The sequence below is a fragment of the Excalfactoria chinensis genome, chromosome 7, assembly GCF_039878825.1.
Source record: "Excalfactoria chinensis isolate bCotChi1 chromosome 7, bCotChi1.hap2, whole genome shotgun sequence".
In the NCBI taxonomy this organism is placed as follows: domain Eukaryota; kingdom Metazoa; phylum Chordata; class Aves; order Galliformes; family Phasianidae; genus Excalfactoria; species Excalfactoria chinensis.
Genome location: NC_092831.1, coordinates 9,438,262 through 9,451,710, shown reverse-complemented (window position 1 = coordinate 9,451,710; position 13,449 = coordinate 9,438,262). Strand labels below are relative to the sequence as shown.

Here is a 13,449-nt window from a genome sequence, read left to right as displayed (position 1 = left end):
TTCCACTTTCAGAAAGATTAATGTTTATCTAAAGTTTGTAGCATGGGTAGGGGAGGATGGAATTCCCCTTTCATCCCAACCCCACTTGTGGTAAGTACACATGAAAATAACCCACAAAACAGCATCAAAAAAACAAATGACCCAATTTACAACTATATTTGAGCTTCTAACTTCAAAGGGAGGCATAGTGCACAGCTTTATACATATCTGTGTGTAGCTTTTGGGTGTATGTCCTTATACAGTACTTAGTGTGCAGTGGGCAGCACTGACAACATGACAACACCAGTGCTCCAGGTATAAATGTGTCCCCAGTGTGGACTCCTCACTCTTCCACTTCATAGGAGGGGTATTTAAATGCTGTGTTGTACTCAAGAGATGGTTCCGGGTGAGCCAACATCAGAACATGTGCAATTAATACTGTTCTAACAGGAAATTTATACACTTTACCACTGCTGTTTTAGATGTCTTGAAACAAGAAAAGCCAACTTAAAGGTGTTGCCGGGAAAGTGCTAATTAAGGTGTAACATAAAAATTCTAAGAGCTTAATGGGGAGAAGGGTGAGAAGTGAGTCAATTGCTTATGTTACCACAGGATGCCACAGCCACATGAGCTAAGGCACAGATGAGGAAGAAGAGGAGCTCTTTTCTCAGGTATAGGGGCAAGCCCTGTCTCCCCTACATGAGCAGCTGGCAACAACAGGAGCACAACAGACACGACTCTTTAAGCTCCCTGGGGCTACCAGGCCTGAGGCAGGGGATGGAGGATTAATTAGCTCCTGCCACCGCTCCCCAAGATGCTGAAGCAGCTTAGGAAAATCCACATTGCCAAATTTAATCTTCCTGATGTGCACATTGTTTTTTTTTTCCTACGTAACTCTGTTCAATTAATGCAAACACATGTTTTCAAACAAATGGAGCCTTCTATCATGGATTCTCATCTACTGATAAAGCTGATTCTGATTAAATTCACATATAATGAGATTTTCAATTCCAGCGGGTGTCACGGTTCCTAAAGGTAACACAACAGACAGCTCCTGCAGTGCCCAGTGCCTCTCTGGTTTTACTTGCAGTCCCCAAAGCCCCTCCAGTGAGCTGAAACACTCAGATTGGAGTCTGATAGCACAAGGCACTGATAAGCAACAACAGGCTTGTGGCAACGGCAAACTCCAATGTGTGGGACCACGCTGTGACATCAAGGATCTGGGAGAAGTTCCTGAAGGTCTTTGGGTGTCATGGGAGCAACAACAGACTGCCTACAGCAGCAATGGGAGAAGGGGGGGGGCTCTGAAAGATAGATCCTGTTTTATTTTTAAGTGTATTTCTCTGTGATTTTAAACACAGGCATACAGAAGTGCATCCATTATGCATGTCCTCAGCAGTCGCTATGTACTGAAAATAACATTGGCATTCAGGAGCTGGGGACATTACAAAGATTTGGTTTCCTAACTGGCAAGAGTGAGAGATCACTGCATTTCACATTATTCTTTTTTCAGCCCTATATATGGATTTTATGTAGGGCTGTATAAAATCCCCTTTCATTTCTCCAGTGAAATTTATACAGTGTTTCACTACAGAACTGCAGGGCTTTTTTTTTGTTTGTTTGTTTTTTAACACAGTAAATATAATGTTAAATTAAAAACAGGACTGGCAGAAGTCAGAGATGTGAAATCATTCAAAGCCAAAGCCAGAACAGTGTTCAGTCATTAAGCACAAGCATACTGCAGGGCATACATAAAATGGGTACTGTGGCATCTCAGATGATGAAGATGTTACTCAAGTCACGCTATAATGGAAGTTACTGATGATGGAGTACCAGATTATATTTTCAGCCATTGGTTTAAATGACAATTGTTTTTTTCAGTATAGATTTAGAAGTTAAATACAGCACACAGCTGTGGACCCCAGGGAGATGCATTTGTGTAGCTCTCAGATCCATTGAAAGTTCCAGCAGAGACAAAGCCAAACGTCCCTTTGATACGAGATGGCTGTTGTGGGAAATGCAAAAGAAGCAAAAGGACTTCTTCATGTCAGAGATCTTTGCTGGGAACTGGAAGAGGCAGGCACAGAAATCTCAGTTTATGCGTGCTGTACTCCTCCCAGTCCAGCTGTGATTAGCTAATCCCAGAAATAAGGTACTAAGCTAGGCAGACTTTTGATCTGAGCCAATATGGCTGCTTTCATGTGCTAACCATCCAAAAAATGACCTCAAGTCAGGTGAACAAAACTTATAAATTAGATAAGAGTGCTTGAGGACACAAAGCAGAGCTCTCCCACAGCCCCCCAATGCTCCTTTAAGGCCCCGTGTGGTCCAGAAGCAGCAGATGAGTAAAACCAAGCTTCACACTCAAAAGAGTCATGAAACAATAAGTTTCATACAAGAGAGCTTCATAACATCCCACAGATTATTCTGTGCCAAAGCAGAGTACATTTACTAATGTTTTGTCTGGACTAGTTGTAATATGTGCCAAGTAGCTGGATTTCTGCCACTTTCCCTGGGAGATTTTACCACAGTCCAAGAGACTTCAGCATTCCTTAGAAAGCTATAACCCATATTCGGGGTAAAGTTCCATCTCCTTTTTCCTTGTTGTCACAAGGAAATCCAAAGTGTGCCTGAAAATCATGATTTCAAAGTTGATATGAAGTGGAAATATATGACCAAAGAAAGATGAAAAAGAAAACAATATAAAAAGCCTGTATCCTTCCTTATGTCAGCTATCTCTTTCACTCAGTTACAACCACCAAATCTACTAAATCAAATCTGTGCTATGTGCAGTCCTGGACTGGTGGATCAGTGAGTCAGTAGGTAAATACCAGCTTGGTCAAAAGCAAAGGAAACCAGAGCTCAGAGCACCACCTCAGATACTGCATTGCAAGCAGTTACTCCTCCAATCTGCTCTTTCCCAACCTGCCTTGGTCATTTTCTTTTCAATATTTTAAGAGAAACCCTAACCAAGTCATTGCTATTTCCAGCTGCTATTTTATTTCCAACAAACCCCATACTCCCAGATGAACAAGTGCTGTGTGCCCAAGGAGAGCAGCTGTAGGCCAAGAGCACTTTGGTAGTTGCCTGTGAGGTTCTGGCAGCTAACTGAAAGTGTAAATGTTTAAATTCTGCTGGGGAAGGCCAGGCTCGAGCCTCCCATTTCGTCCCAGCTGCAGATGTTCACTGAGAGCAATGGTGGGGAGGTACTTGGGATCAGCCCTCCACAGACACATCCCAGCTTCACTGCTGGAACTTGTCCTAGCCCTAAGCCCTTTAGATACAGTTTAAATACTATAAAAAGATCTGCTCTTATTAAAGTCTCTCTGCTCAAAATGGCTTAGGGCTCAAGAAATCAGCTGTCAAAGTTTCAGTACAGATGAGAGACAAGAGATGAAATCCCTGGTTAAACTCAAATCCCAGGCAGGACACATCACTTCAATTCTTTATTTGTTCATCTTTGATGTATCTTTACCACCTTAGCTGCCGCCTCCCTCCAAAATGAAGACATATTAAAAAAGGTAATAATGACAATATCCAATAAGATTGCATGCCCACGTCTTTCTGCCATCTCCCACTGAGAGTCTGGCAACCCCAAGCCAGGTTGGGGCCCTTCTCTCCCACCACACTGGGAGAATCCTTTTGGCCCTCTGCCACAAAGGCCAGCACATTTGGGCTCCACTTTGTAGAATATAACTCCTGCCACTTCCCTCTCACCTCCTCAGTCAGACTCCTTAAGCTCACATGCCTCTGGCATAGTGGCACTGGATGGGACAAGAGCTGCTCCTCTTGGTTGCCATCACTTGCAGCCCCAGCATCTCTGTCAACACAGATATCCCATTTCTGCCCTGGTGTCTTTCACAGCAGCCCAATAGGGACTTCACCCCTTGCCTCAGCACAGCATTGGGGCATCACCTGTTGTCCCTCCTGAGGCACGAGTCTATTCCAACTCACCCTGCACTGTATCATTGCAACTCCATTGATTTCATAGGAGCTAATCCTGATTTACGGAGGGTAACTCAGATCAGGCCCCCTTTGACTAAAGCTCCATGTCTAAAAGAAAAATACCTTCAATCAATCTTCGAGGCTTTAAAACAAAGCACACTTTAAAAATGGCTGTACCAGGAATCCATATCCTGCTTTCCTCTGACTGTAACTATCATTTTGACTTAATAAAACGTGACAGTAAAGTTTAAGGATAAAAGAAAATGCTTCATCTTTCATTTTAAAGAAAAGAGATGCCTTTTAAAAAAGGCTAAAAAAGGAACCTCCTGAAAAAGCATTAATTCTTCCGTTCAGGATCTTTTGTCATTGGCGCAGTTATGATTTTTATTAGAATGGAGACCAGAGAGAAGAAGAGCAGTGGAAAGAGGTGAATGCTTAAGTATTCCAAAAAAGCACTGGAAGAATAGAGGAAATAAATAAAAATAATTACAAAGCACGACAGCTCGGCTGTGATGGGCTGGCACTTGCAGCTCTGCCTTAGAAAAGGGCAGCAAGGTTTCAGTCCTTCATCCCTGTGCTACTCCGTGCCCTCTCATCCTATCCTCACACCACACTTCCCTGTATGACCCCAGGGCTATCTTTTACACCAGCCCAGAGCCCAGCAGCAGGGTGGGAGCAGGGTGCACAGGCTGAGGCAAAGCAAAAGCTGAAGCTCCTGTGCTCAACCTTGGGTGCTCCCCAGATCTTTCCATACCCAGCCCAGCATCACAGAGGTTTTTATGTCAGGAACAAAACAATCAAGATCTCACAACACAGGTCACTTCTTTGTAACCTTTCTGTTACCCAGATCTATCTAAATTATTCTGTTTACTCTTTGCAGAGGAGAAATCAGTTTAACTTAATATTCTGCTATGTTTACAGCACAGTCACCAGCTGCAGGCTCTTGCAACACAGATCTTCACTTTTGCAGGAGGCCCTCAAGAACAGGAACCTCATAGAGAAAGTCCCCATCAGATAGAGCTGAATCAACAGTAAAAGCCTGTGCAACAGAGCAGAATACACTGTGCTGCTGGGATGTGGCCAAAGCTGGTGGGCATTAATAAATACCTGCTCTGCTGACACTCCGCCCTGTGAGTGACATGAACCTGACCACACACTGAGTCTGTCCCCAGCTGCTTCCAGAGGATCTCCCCAAAGGACTCTACATCTTTCTTTGACTAGCTACACATAATAAAAAGACACAAGGGGTTTTGTAAGGGTTTGTTTGGGAAACGAATTTAGCACTTGTGAAAAGGTGCCTGGGAGTCTGAAGTCTTCTGTTTATCCAAAGGTCAGATTTGGCAACGAATGCTTGCACACATTTATTTCCCTGGTGGTACACTTCCATGTTACCCAGAAGACTCCAACAGCGGGGCTGGAAGACCTTCCCTACACTGGACACTGTGGGACTGCCCAAGCAGAGGTATTTTGGTGGTTCTGGGACCTCTGTGCTTGTGCAATGTGTGATGCAAAGTCCTCTGCATGGCTGCTGTAAATCCAAGGTGCCAGACATGCTGCTGACATGCAGAACAGTGATGGAAGTGCAGTACATCCAGCATCACACTTACTGCAAATAGCCCACTGGCTGCAAGGGCGCTGTCTGGCTTGAGATTTGGTACTTGAGCACACAGGCTCATGCCTTAAGCTGTAGAAACACGGCAGCTTTTCTCCAAGTTACCTCTTGCACTTGTACATTTGCAAAGTAGTAGTAGAGCCACAGCTCCTACCACCATGCTACCACCCTACCACCATGAGCAGCCAGTGTCACTCCAACCACCCTCTGATGCTGCACAGCCTGGACCTGCCAGTCTTGCTGAGAAAACACTAAGATGATGAAATTTTGGAAGAAAAATCTGATTTCTCCTTTGACCTGAAGTGATCTCAGAATTTGAGCCTCCAGGAGACAAAATGCCAGCCATGTCATCAACACACCAACCAACCAACGTCCTTCCAGACAGTCAGGCACAAGACATTTTCCCTAAAGCTTTGTTTTTACAGTTTCAAGACCCCAGTGCCGGCTCTAAGGCCAATGCCTTCCCACGTAACACAGGCATACAGCTTAATTCTAACTCCAAGAGGAGAATCATAAAGCACTGCTGTAGTGCTGGGTCTGAGTTTCAACCTGCTTGGAGAGAACAGTACATTTTGCTGCAGCATCTTCTTGGCACTGCACAGCACTGGTTATTATATGGGTCAGAAGGCAATTGAGTGGTCAATATATGTCCCAAAACCAAACCTCAGTTCGAATTCTGTGGTACCAGGACCATGGCACCAGTTACCTGCTAACCTGAGCTCTCTAGCACAGGAATTACTATGTGGAGTCGTGGCGAGATCCTTTTAGAGCTTTTCTCAAAATGATATTTAGGCAAGAGAATTTGAAATGTGGCACTGACCCTTTCGGCTGCCTTCTTCTAATGAAATGGAGCTCTAATTTTCACTGCCCACAGATTTACAATGCCTAAACAACCTACAGCATGGTCCCAAAACCTGTAGGATATTCCCCTGCGTTGCCAGGCACCAAGGTGATGCAGGATTTTATACAAATCCTATGGTCTATGACCCAGAAAAGCAGCTCTATGTTGGAAAGGAAGACACAAATATATGAGACAATCCCTATATTCAGGTTTTTGGCAAATCCATACACCCAGCCAAAAATCTCAGCCCTGAAGCAGCCTGCTGGTGGCATGCCTTGGCCTGAGGACAGTGCCCTGATCCTTGGAAATACTTTATGAAAGCCAAGCAAGACAGAAATCTCACTGTCATCTTCCAGGAGGCAGGGTCTGAGCACACATTTGGGGGCTGATATTGTTTTAATGCACTCTGAAGCCAGGCTTTCCAGAGATGAATTATTTGTAATGAATTCCAATCACATGGAGCTCCAGCCCCCACACCTTCACATTGCATATATAACCAAATTAGTTTAGAAGATGCAAGTTATTCAGGGACTTAGCTGTTCAGTCTGGCCTTGGAGGATTTGCTCTCATTATGGCTTTTATGCAAATTCTGTCCTCCAAATCTCTTCTGAATCAATTATTACTAGATTAATTTAAACATGTCCACCTGGGGTGCCTGTATATCATGTGCCTCATGTTAAAAAGTAAAAAGGATGGTAATGAATTCAGGAGGTGACGGAAACAGATTCCTGCTTTGTGGAAATGTGACCTTTTTGCATAATGTCATAAAAGAAAGAAGTTCCCTTAAGAAACATGGCAGATAGGGTCGCTGGTTGGATCAGCTTGGCTTTCAATCACTCTTTGGAAATTAGCATGGTACAATAAAAAATTAATAAGAAATTAAAAAAAAAAAAAAATCACTTTAATGCTCCAGACTATTAAAGTCTTCGATGGACTACTAATTGAAATGTAATGCTTAATTTTAAGCAATGCCATTTTATTAATGGTAAAAACTTGAATTAATGTCATTAACCAATGTTAATATTACAAATCCCCTGAGGGATAACAAAGCAATTATGTTATTCACAGCACTGAAAGGGGAACAAAAAATAAATGTAGTCTGTACACGACTTCACTAAGGCGGAAGGCGCTGCTTCCATCTGCATCTCCTCTGCTGAGGAAGGGGGTTTGTTTGTTTGTTTTTGAGCAAAGAGGAGGGAGAGGAAGGGAAGAATTTGCACTAAGTTAATTACTGCTGATTTTCAGGCACTTAATAGCTAGGAAATTATTCTGTTACTCAAACACCATACTGTGGGGATTCTGGAAAAATAATTTGGGAATGAGAAATTGATTACGTACCCTCCTTCTCGGAGTCTCTTCTGTGTGCTTTAGGATGCTTGCACATGCACCAGCCTCCTTCCCTGGGTGTAAAGGCTTGAAGTAAATGGACAGCCTGGCAATAAGTGGCTTTATGAAGCTGTGCTGGTTTGCACCTGCCAGGGATCAGACCCAGTCTGACCACCAAAAGCATCACCTTTTGTGATCCCAAATGCTCCTCAAACCTACACAAGAGGAACTGCTTTTATTTCATATAGTTCAGCAAGTTCAGCATCTTGTCAGATCCACTGCTAATCAGGATAGGTGGGGCAGCGTTAATTAAAGAACCCAAACCAATAAGCTCACCATTTGACAGAGACTGCATCACAGAGGGAATGAGAACCTTGGATGGTGAAGGTGTAACACATCTCTTATCCCAGATTAACCATGTCTGAGACAAACCCTCGCTTAACTCTTATTATCTGTGTGATGATGGAGGGACAATGGGGAGATTCAGCAAGCCAAGGACTGACTGCTGGCCTCACTGTTATTCCTCAGAATCTCAAAGATTTTTTACTTTTTGTTTACACAGTGAAATACTCCAATGCACCCAACACAACACTGTCAGAAACCACAGCGAACACAAGTGCCTCTTTCAGCATGCACTTTTCAAGACAACTGGTCAAATGTGTCTCAAATTCACAGGCAGCACTAATACATGGGAAGAGACGCAAAAATCAGTTTCCTGCTTCACATAATGCACCGATGCTCCGCTCTAAACAAGTTTTCATACTGTTCAGGAGACTCTGCCAACACTGTCCAGCCAAACACTTCTTAAAAATCAAATCCACCACCCTCTTAGGGGAAAAAGTACTGATGCTAATTACTAACATGCCTCTTATTTGTGTCGCGCAAGGTGTAAAACCTCAATGCTAACCCGAAAAGAACTACAGGAAAAAGTCCATGGCTTTCAATGGAGTGAGACTGTACCCCTGAAGCTGGTACAATGACAGGGACTCATACTGGTGGCTGGAACACAAGGGCAACCTTCTATCTTTGTGTCCCAAGCACAAAGCACAAGTGCTTCTTTATGTTTCCGTTCAGGATATAGATACAGCTGTAAAACACAGTGAGATTTGGGAATTTTACTTCAGATGATACATTACTAAGCAACTGAATTATAAATGGGAGACTGAGCAAGAGGAAGAATTACTGCGAGGTTTCCACTGTGCCTACCAATGAGGTCCAGTACATGGCAGCCCTCAGCCTGCGCAGCCAGTTCTGCCTCTCCTCCTGGAAATCTGCAGATCTGTACTTTCTGTCTTCCAGTAATGGTCTCTCTCTTACCTTTTATCTCCCTCATTTCCTCCAAGAGCAACATTAAACCTCCTGTGAAATATCTCCAATGTCCACTCTGTCACTCTTCTATTTTCTCACCCAGCCCCCCACTCCCTCTTTGAAAACAGAGAGAGGGGGACTCACTGAAGACACCAAGGTCAAGGCAGAGTGAGACAAAGTCAAATTCCTGCCATCATTTAACACCACACACCATCAGACCATTAAGGCGACGCGAGACGTTATGGATTGCAGCTTAATAGAAGGGTGGTGGGGAGAGGGGAAGAAGAAATGTTCCCTCTGCACTGAGACTTGCTGATTAAAGTGCACAAGTGGGCAGGGGACCGCGACAGCATTTGTGTTCATAAAGCCAAGACTTACTTCTCAATATTAATGGGCGCACCATTGTCGCCAGACGCAATGTTTTGTTATTGCGTGATTAATTGAAAGTCACACGCAATGACATATTACAAGCAGGATGAAGCTGTCACTGGGAAGCAATTCTTCACCGTAATTTCTGCCAGTCTCCACACTCTGAAATTGCATACCCCGCTACAGACGACCCCTCAAGCACAAACGCATTACATATCTTTATATAAATAACAGTGACTAACAACGGCAGGCTGAGGTAATCTCTGCGGGATATGAAATAGAGAAAAAGGTAAGATGGAGAAGTTGTCTTCAAACATTAGTAAGCTTGTCCGTGCTAATCTCCATCAAATGAGCCATTTCTCTTTTCCTCTAAAATAAAACCCGTTCCTGCTGGAGACATACAAAGTATGATAAAAGGACACGTTGCAGCATAAATGACAACCCAAAGCCTTTCTTCTTCAAAAGGCCACTGGTTCTAAATCTTAAAAACGTATCTTGATCAAGACTAATTAAACTTCGACACAGTCGCTTTATCACTTACTCAGGTCAGTAAGTAAGTATCAGTATCTGGTCCAGCTCACTTTTCTAAAACCCCCAGATCAAAGACTCTTTTATATTTCCTTTGGCAGCAGCAGGAAGATATCAAATCATTAATTTTCTCCACGCATTTTATTTCAGTCAGAATCACCGCATTCAAAGTATAATGTAGGATAAAAAGAATTGACAGTGCTCACAGAGAAGGACACAGCCCAGGTTATGCAGGTGCCCGGGAAATAGAATCACAGAATCTTTAAGATTGGAAAAGACCACTAAGATCATCTAAGTCCATCCATCAACTCATCACCTGTGCCCACTAAACCACATCACTCAGTGCCACATCCACCTTTTTCTCGTGTACCCTTCCACGGACAATGCCACATCTCCTGCATTTTCTACATGTCAAATTCCCAGATGAACTGTTAGTAATGGCACAGAGTTGGACAATCTTCAGTTGGAGCCTAGTGCTCCGTTTCACACCTACTGGATTTGTGCAGAGGCTCTATGCCATTCCACACCCCCAGGCACTCCCTATGTAAAGACGAGGGGTGCAGAGCGTTACCTGCTCACTGGTGTCTCTCGCAGGCTGTGGTCCATCAGCTGGGGCAGAAGCAGCAGCACAGGGATAGGGAACACAAACCCAAGCTGTCCTGGGGCCCGGTGGCACACAGCGAGCTCTGCCCAGCTCAAGCCCTGCAACAGAATAAATCTGTGTCCACCAGCCTTTTTAACAGTCTCTTAATGACCGTTAACTTTTTTCAGCCAGCCATTGACTCTAATGGCATGTGCATTCACCCACCATAATACCTCTGCTGGCCTTCATTAATTTACCATGCACAATTTCTCTGAAAGCATTTGTCAATAGAATACCCTAAACTGACTCAGTAACTCGGCAAGATAAAACACTTTTTGTGTAAGACTCTTATGCAGATTCACAGCATTCTCCCCACATAAGTTAGGCATAGGCAATGCTGAGTGTCCACACACAGTCCTGGACAAAATGATGTGCCAGAGATGCCAGTGCCATCAGAACACCCATGTGCACATCAACGGGATCAGGAGCAGAAGAATAACGGTAGCAAAATGCAACTTGTTTGAACTGCAAAGTTCCTGAAATACCTGGCAAATTTCAAGAACAAGAAGCCTATGTGAAAAGCTATAAAAACAGCAAGGGAAAATCCAGCAGTATAGATTCACCAACCTAGACCCATTCATCAGGGAGAGGAGGGAATCCAGCAAAGCGAGTGGATTAGAAATCAACTATTCCAGAGAACAAAGACTTGGAGCTGTCAGGAACTACAGTGCCGCCCATTAGCGTGGCAATAAATTACCAAACTGTCAGCATTTTCCCATTATAAATCTCTCAGGTCCCCTCCAACGTACACTGATGCATGGCTCAGATCTTGCCCCTGCGGCGGCAGTGAAGCTGCAGACAAAAGCAGCCCGGTCCCCCTTAGGGGGTGTAAGGGCCATAAATATAGCCAGTGGTCTTATAAACTTAACAGGATATTGGTTTTAGGGAATAAAAAAGGATTTTTCTTTAGTTGCAATTTGTTTGGCTTTAAGAAAAGTTCTAGGGGAAGTGAAAAGCTTATGGAAAAGCCATTGGGTGCACAATGCCACCATGACCCAATCTGTCTCATGTAAAAATCGCCTTCCATGCACACACACCCTTGTTGTGCCCTCAAATATTACAAGCGGAGGTAAAACAAAGATCAAAATAATTAATCTGAAACTTAATTTAATCTGGTTTAACTCAATGAGTTTTGAGACCCAGGTTTTGGGTTCCTCTCCGCGTGTCTTTAGCTTGGGATCACTGGGGTGAACACAGAGCTCCTAAAAAAAAAAAAAAAAATCTCAATTAAAAGAAAGCTTTGTATTTTTAAGAACTGGAGGTTTGGTGGCTGTTTCAGAATGCAGATTGTAAGAGAAGCACTCAAGCGCAAAAAAAACCAACTTCTAATGAAAACTGGCTGCGTATGTGAAGGCAATACGCTCACACGGGCATCCTTTTTTAAGTGGAAAACACCATAAGGATTTTGGCAACTGGATTTAGTAGAAGGATGTGAGCCATTATCAGCACAGAGGTAATGAAAACACCACTGCCTGGAGTTAGTATCATTAAACACCATTAATATTGCCGCTAATTACACATGCTTAACAATAGTTTTGCCTGCAAATCTCACATCACAAAACTGCCCATAAACGTGTCTGCTGGGGAGAAACAGACTTTTGAAAAAAACCCCTAGATTTGTGTTCACAGATGACGTGGGAAAAAAGTTCACATCTGAAGAGGAATGCCACAGCACATACGTATGAGAAGCAAGAAGTGCTTCTCATGCACTGGAGGAGGATGTGGGGCCAAGCTGTGTGCCCTGAGCAGAGACTGGCGCTGACCTGAACCCAGGCAGAGGACACTGCAGGGTCCCCATGAACACAGCAGGGCAGCAGGGGCAGGTCCTGCCCCCTCATTCAACAGCGATGCCAAATAAGCACTTACAGTTTTCTAACCTTTAAAAACTGTATCCTTGCAAGATCACAATTTGCTCTTGGCTTTTGAACGAGAGGAAAAGAAGTAGGAAGACATTTCTCCTATTGAATCTTGCTTTTTACGTTAATTGTTTTAATGTCTACGTTGGGGGTTGTTTCTTCTTCGACTGAAATCCTGCAGTATATCTTCTCATAAAGTAAACAGCGTAGCACTCTGCCTCAGAGTTTATAACAGCAGAATTAAATTCCATCCATATGTCCGAAGTACGAGAGGTTCACAGTCAGAGCTGGCAAATGGTGCGATTAATCCCGACTGCATTTCAGCAAAGACAAATCTACAAATAATGTACAGTTTCTCTCTTTGTGAATTACCACTTGAGAAAAGCCCTTGCCTCTATCATATACATCCAAACCAATTCTTGAAGATTGTTTACAATAAATCAAATTCGGGACGGCGCTTGACTGATGAAATTTCAAACACCATCTCTTTATTCTTCGGGTGCTCCTTTTATAATGTCAAGTTAACAGAAAAAACGCAGCGGTTCCGCAGACGCCAGACACATTCAAAGGTTTCCATCTGGGCTTTAATTACTATCGCAGTTGCCTCACTAAATTGAATATGTTCCTCCCCCTCCTAAGGGCTTCGCCTTGTATCTGATTTAGCTTACTTTGCCTTGATGAATGAAATCTGGTATAATCATTTTCTATAATGCCCCAGAGGAGCATCTTCCCGTGTAGAAACTTGCTGTCCCGTAAGTCAGCTTTCTGCATTTCTCACTTCAGACGTTGCTCTGAACTTTACTGAGAGATTCTTCTTTCCTCCAGGAAATTATTCTGGAAAAGTCCTAGGGCAGATTTTCTCCAAAGGCCACATTTAGATCAGATCAGATCGCTGCTATTACCATAAAGTTAAAAAAAAAAAAAAAAAAGAGGCAAAGATGTTTAAACCACTTCTTCCTAATGCAGAAGACAAACAAAATCCCCTTTCTCCCCCTCCGCACAGCATCACCTGTCCATGACCCCACTGACCAGTTCCTTATTG

The 13,449-nt window shown here is 43.4% G+C and overlaps 1 protein-coding gene across 6 annotated transcripts in view; it reads right to left on the bottom strand.

The window, feature by feature from the left end:
* Window positions 1-13,449, bottom strand: part of SEMA5B (semaphorin 5B) — a 247,269-nt gene that overhangs the window by 127,589 nt on the left and 106,231 nt on the right. For 2 of the 6 annotated variants that reach the window (XM_072341964.1, XM_072341967.1), the window contains one exon: window positions 10,480-10,610. The exons of the other annotated variants lie outside the window; for them this stretch is intronic. The gene's annotated coding sequence lies outside the window, so the exon portion shown is untranslated. The remainder of the gene's footprint in view (window positions 1-10,479; window positions 10,611-13,449) is intronic. 6 annotated transcript variants of the gene reach the window in all.